Source organism: Cavia porcellus, unplaced genomic scaffold, assembly GCF_034190915.1.
Source record: "Cavia porcellus strain 051 isolate PalLab524CR breed Dunkin Hartley unplaced genomic scaffold, mCavPor4.1 scaffold_26, whole genome shotgun sequence".
Classification (NCBI taxonomy): domain Eukaryota; kingdom Metazoa; phylum Chordata; class Mammalia; order Rodentia; family Caviidae; genus Cavia; species Cavia porcellus.
In genome coordinates this window covers 42,193,689-42,200,097 of record NW_026947509.1, presented here as the reverse complement: position 1 = coordinate 42,200,097, position 6,409 = coordinate 42,193,689, and the positions used below count along the sequence as shown (strand labels likewise).

Below are 6,409 nucleotides of genomic sequence, written 5' to 3'. Positions count from 1 at the left end.
GAATGTGAACATTATGTACTACAAATATGTACCAATAAAAAGATTTTTTAAATATGAAAAACAAAAAAGTAAAAAAGTAGGTATGTATAAAGTACCAAAATGCTGATTGTCGATATATGTATCATGATTTTACTCATATAAATGTATATGTATATATATATGGTTTCATAATGAGCACAATCATACACATACACATCAAAAAGACTAGAAGTATGACGGGAAGTTAAAAATGGCTATTTCTGGTGTGAAGTAGAAATTTTAATCTTCTTGTATCTGTATCTCTGTTTAAGTTTCATCTCCCTCTCTTTTCTTGCCCTCCTCACCTCATGCCTCAATCACCCCGGGGCTGCCCAATGACATTGTTTATCCACTAACTGCCCAGAGGTCAGTGATCCTTGGCCTGGGCCACCGTTCAATGCTTCACAAACTGTGTTCTTCCACCCATTAATTCCAAGACATGCAACACACCCTAACTTTTTCAATATTGTGAATCACTCTGCAGAAAAGAAATTCCTGCAAATTTGTTTAACACAGGAACTTTCATGCCTCTTATTTTTAACATACGTAGTGGTTACAACCAAACAACAAAAACACTCGCTGTTTAAGCACATGTGTCCTACAGGACCCTGTTTGGGAAACCCGGTCCTGATTTGCATCTCACTGAGGCAACAATAACTTCAGCTGGATGGTTACTGCTAAGGAACTGTGTGAGTCTGCAAGGTCACGCTGTTCTTCTTGAACCAAGCCTTCCTGAAATAAATCTTGTTTCTTGGCCCATTGATAGAAATCCACCTACTACTGGCCAAAGGGACTGGCCCATCCATTTCAACCAAAAACAAGAACTAAAATGAATCAAAAATAGAGCTATGTTTGATGGATACATCAAAATCAGGAGACTTTTAGAAGAAAGTTATAGCTTGGAGCGTTTCTCTAGACTTTATTACTTTATACCTTAATGATTTATCATATTGAGGTGATCTTTTCATCATGTCTCTGTAGATGCCACCATTTATCTTGTTGAAGTCCAAAGTTGGATGGCCTCAAATGAACCCTGTGACTGTTGTAACCCTGCCACACAGGCAGGAAGTTGTATAATAGGAAGGAAAATGAATACTTATCTTGTCCCATAAATTTAACTACAGGGATCTCCAGTTCTGAAAAGTTGCCTGGAAATGATGAATCCCTAACTCCTTCTCTCCTGTTGGCATGGCCTCCAGAATTCATATCCAGGACCAAAGTACCTATTGCAGCATGAAAATACATCCAAGCCATGATATGGAGGGAGCTCTGTCAGAGTCCAGGCTCCCAAAAGTACCTGATAGGTTCTTTTCTCTTTGTAAACAATTTCCTGTAAGTGTTTAGCCACCAATCTGAAGTTCCCTGTAGGAACCTATGGGTCACTGGGTTATGTGCTATGCACATGTACCATGTCACACATCTACACTTTACCCTTGTGAATACACAATTTCATTGCTCCTGATAACAAAAGAACTAAGCCTTGTATTACTCAGTACATTGAAGAGGTGTTTGTTGGCTTATTTGTTTGTTTATTATAGAGGTATAATTTCACTATTTAGTGCTTAATGCTTTCATCTTCTAGAAGTACAATATATTTACTTCTTTCAGTTTCTCAAATGCCAGTCTCTTAAGCCTTAGACTCTAATCTCCATGGTCCTACTTTTGAAGCTGAGCAGGAAAAGACTTGCGTGATAAGTGTTAGTAGATAAACGCTTATATCCGGAGAGAATTGGAGACACTTTTAAGACCAGCTGGAAACCATTTCATAAACGTGTGGGAAATGTTTTCTTTTATAATCTGTATTTCATGTAGGGCTGTGACTGATAAGTTATGGGTAAAACACGGTAAATGAGCAGTAGAATACTGTGGCCAGAGTGGGGGAAGTTGTTATATTAGGAAAGACATGAATAATACATCGAGGAGGTCACTCACCATGAGCTACTAGGTCACCCAGAGTTCTTAAAGTCATTTGTTATTTATGGACCCATTTTACAAACCATCATTGGCTCTGCACGGTTGACTGAGAGACCTTACTCCTCCCGTGCTACTCTATTAATTCAGAAATTCAGTAATTTTCCTAATGGAAAGAAATCAAATTCATACAAAACCGTTCACTGACTACCTGGCAAAAGGCCTGGGACCATATTCAGGATATGGACACAACACATCTATTTGGTTACTTTCTTTTTCAACACACACTGGGCTCTCCAAAATGGGTTTTGCCTCCATTCCAAACTCTCTTGGCGCAGCTCTTTCCTAGGTCCTGGGATGGAGCAAAAGCATTTGCTGTTGTTGTCTTATCCAAGGAAACAGACGCATATACGTGGAAAAACGGACTAGGGAAATATCCTAACACAAATGATGCGATAAGGACATTGAGCAAGAACTTATCTTGACTATGCACAAACTGCACGGCTTTGTAAGCCATTTGGAATATGCCATGAAAGCAAAGGAAAAGAGTACACTGAACATGGTTAGGGTCGGATGCGAGCAGGCAGAAGAACCACGTTTCCTGAATCCTGGGACGGGCACCATCCATACCCATTGTCTCTGTGCCACGTCAGTCTTCCCTGCTGACAGTATGGTCATGACAACCAGATAAGGCTGCAGCAAGCGGAGCCCAGGGAGAAAGCGCCCCAAATGGAGGACACACATGTGCTCTGAAAGAGAAATTCAGGAGTGAGTGTTGTTGACCACAACGGTAGTAGCAATCACATAGAGCATATTTGGGAAATAAGAAAAACAATGGCTTATAAATGAGCACATAAGTAACAAAGGGCCAATAAGCCTACTGAACAACTCTTGGTTTTGTGAGTGTTTCTCAGACAGGGGATATGTGGGACCAGTGGGTGACTCCAGTGGATGGCCTGTTGACAGATGACTCGGCTGTCAGCTCAGAGGGCATTACCAGCACTCTATCTCTCTGCTCCTTTTTATCCATAACTAGCATTCTTTCTTTTTCCATCATAAATTTTACTTATATCCACTTTTCTTGAACATATTTTACAGATTACTAACTTATTGCCCGTATTTAACACATCTTATGAATTCTGCCTTTCCCATTAGCTGCTTCCTTCCCCATCTAAACGTAACACCCTAAGAGTTCCAGCTGTGTCTCAAAACCTGCTACTCATTTGCACGTGTACTCAGCACTTCTTGTGTGTGCTAGCTTTCCTGCTTCCTGTCCTCCATGGCAGAAGTCAGTGCACATTGTGGGTGGCCTCCTTTGTGCCTGTCAACAGACCCCCTGGAGAGCATTAATTACAAGACGCAGTGGCACCAGCAGAGTCTTCTGGGTTTCTCTTCTCTTTCCCAAACTTTGATTCTTTCCACAAGAGTATGAATAAAGATCTTAAGGACGCTTTTAGGGAGCTACCGCAGGGCTTGATCTGAAACAGGGAGGAGGATTATACTTATGAAATCTTTGGGACATGAACACATTCCAATTTGGGGCTATTTCGTCCAACATTTGCAAAAACACAGCTCTTGGCCTAACTTTCCTTGAAAACTTCTTTTAGTACAAGTCACCCATGTTTAAGATGCAACTGAAAAACAGTAAATGTTTAAATTGGATAAATTCTTACAGTAAAAACAAAAGCATTACCATTAATCCCCCTCAACATATCCCCATTCACTTTGAATACATCCCATCCAGCTTTCTGAAGCAGTTCCGGAAGTCCTCTTTTACGTCTAGCTGCCCTGCCCTTCTCAATCTCCCAAATCAACTCAAAACATTGTGGTCACTTTGGCCTTGGGGAGAGTCAGACACTGCACGGTGCCAGCTCCGGTGAGTAGGTGGACAAGGGTGAGCTGCAGTGTTTTCAGGACACTGCCTTTGCATCGACGGCTCTCAGCAGCACGCACTGCGCAAAGAAAGGCTTTCAGCACTCTCTCCGTAAGTGGCAAGAACAATGCGAGGCATGTTTTGAAGTGAGGCAGAGTGCTTTGCGAGAGATAAATGGCCCTTGTCCTTTACTGTCATACAGTTTTCAAATTTAAAGAGGTACTGTACATTTCAATCACAGTCCGTAGGTGGAAAGGAGCAGGGATGGATCTCTCCCACCCCCACCCCCAGACAAGATGCAGCACTGACCTTGGGATCCAAGGAAGCTGAGACGCTGATGACCACGCTGCTCAGCAACCTTGCCCTGGGTGCCAGGAACACTCTTCCCACGGCCGCATCACCATAGGATTTAGTCAAGGTCTCTATAGTCATCGAAGCTTGTGTTTTCAGGCATCCATGCAAGAAGGGCGGGGAAATATGCATAAAGAAAAATAAGGCAGATGTCCAGCCCTGCTCACAAGGGTCTCTCCAGCACATAGCTTTTCCAGTGTCACAGGGAGGCCACACTCCGTACCCAAGGACACACCAGCTCACTGTCAAGTCCAACGTACAGCAATGAATACTTGTGCAATCCTGAGAAAATTCTTTCTGAGTCCTGGGCTCTTAATTTTTTTCCTTCATAAACTGATAATAAAAATACTGTCCGGGTTTCAGTTAAGAGTGAATGAAATATTTACATAACAGACATGACACCATATCTCTACATCACAGTTCTGTAGTTGTCGTAGTCATTGTTATTACTCTATTAGCAAAACAATCATTAACATGGAAATTATGTTATTATAGGAGTAGAATTTCTAAAATGCCTCCTAACCTAGTTGTGTATGGTGGTACACACCTCTAATCCCAGCACTCTGGGAGGCTGAGGCAGCAGAATTGATGTGCATTGGAGGCCAACCTGGGCTACATAGTGAGATAGAGACCTGCCTAAACTACATTGTGAGACCCTGTCTCAAAAAAAAAAAAAAAAAAAAAAAAAAAAAAAAGGGCTGGTCAGATAGTTCAATGGGAAGATCCTGGATTCAATTCCCAGTGCTGTAAACAAATAAACAAATAAATAAAAGACCCCCCCCATCCGTTGGCTAAATCCCTAAATCTCTTCAGTGAAATAGTCTTTTGTCTTTGAATTGGCAAAGGATCTCAAAATGCATCTATCTCACTGGAATTGCGTTGTGTTGATTTGAATTGACACAAAGATTTAGTTTTCTTTTTTTCTTTCTTTTTTTCCTTTTTGAGAGATGTTCTCATTATGCAGTTCAGGCTGGCCTTGAGCTCACTTTGTAGCCCAGGCTGGTCTCGAACCCACAACAATCCTCTTGCCTCAGCCTCCTGAGTGCTGGAATTACAAGCATGTGCCACCACACCTGGCTAAAAGATTTAGATTTCTACTGTAAAATTTTGCATTTGTATGTGTGTGTACATGTGTGTGTATATGAGATGTGGGTCTCTCTGGACCTTAGAATTCAACAAAGATCTGGCTGTTTGGCAAATGGACCTGGAAGTTAGTCTGAGGTCTTTCCTGAGCCTCAGGTTCTTCCTCCAGAATGTAGATTAAACCACGGCCTGGCACCTCAACAGGGTCTGAACCCATCTCTAAGCCCACAGGACCAAGCAGGGAGAGGAGTGGAGAGCAGACAGGAGCTAGCAAAGCTTTGCACAGGTAAGGTTTCTGTTTCTGCCACTGTCACACCTCTGCTTGTATCCCCCAGGAGCAAGAGAATCGTTTCAGTGAATTGAGGCTTTTCTAGCAGCTTACATTTAAACAAAGAGAATCGGGCAATACAGTCTCAGAATGTCAAGAACTGGGGTAGAGAATGGAGGAAGGGCAGGAGAAGTGCCTAGTCCATAAAGTTCTACTTACAGAATAGTGAAAATAGTTCATCATGTGTAGTCACTGTGTGTCTGGCAGTGTGGAAAAGCTAACCTCATTTACCAATCTCGAGAACCATAGAGAGTTGGTAATCTTTCCTCCTGGTGACAGTCGAGGAAATACAGGATCAGAGGAGTTAAAGAACTTTCTGATAGATGTCAAGGCCGGATCCAAGGCTGGCACTGGAACCAATGTGCTGAACAACTGGGCCAAACCATGACGAGGGCGAACATGTCCTGATCCCCACGCGGGTCTTCTCATTTCATCGTTACAGTAGCCTCAGAGGGTGTCGTACTGACTTCCATTCCACAGAGGAACTCCCTGAGTTTGGATACCTTGGGCGATTTGCCAAAGGCTCTGGAGGTCTAAAAGAGGAAACTACTGAGTTAGAAGAATGCTTTGAATCTCATACCACAAACCAAAAGTTTGTGCTAATGAGACATAGTTTGCAACATCCACTTTGAGGGACCTTCCTTTTTGTTGCATATGAATATCAGGGCCTCTTTGAACAAAGAGGATCTATTCGAGGACGCAAATTTTCCATGCTTTACTTTTTCTAACTGTTTGGTGAAAATCCCATCTGCTTATGCTGCATCAGACTGTGATTTCGCTTGTGTTACTTCTACCCAGATGTGAAAGACATTAGCTAATGAGGTCTGTGCTCATGTCAAAACGGG

The 6,409-nt window shown here is 42.3% G+C and overlaps 1 long non-coding RNA gene across 1 annotated transcript; it reads right to left on the bottom strand.

Annotated features, from left to right (window-relative positions):
* Window positions 1-1,886: 1,886 nt before the first annotated feature.
* LOC134473297 (uncharacterized) lies at window positions 1,887-6,139 on the bottom strand. The gene is made up of 2 exons (XR_010043496.1): window positions 4,112-6,139; window positions 1,887-2,678 (listed from the first exon to the last, which is right to left on the bottom strand). It is a non-coding gene; the product is annotated as an uncharacterized LOC134473297 (long non-coding RNA).
* Window positions 6,140-6,409: the final 270 nt, after the last annotated feature.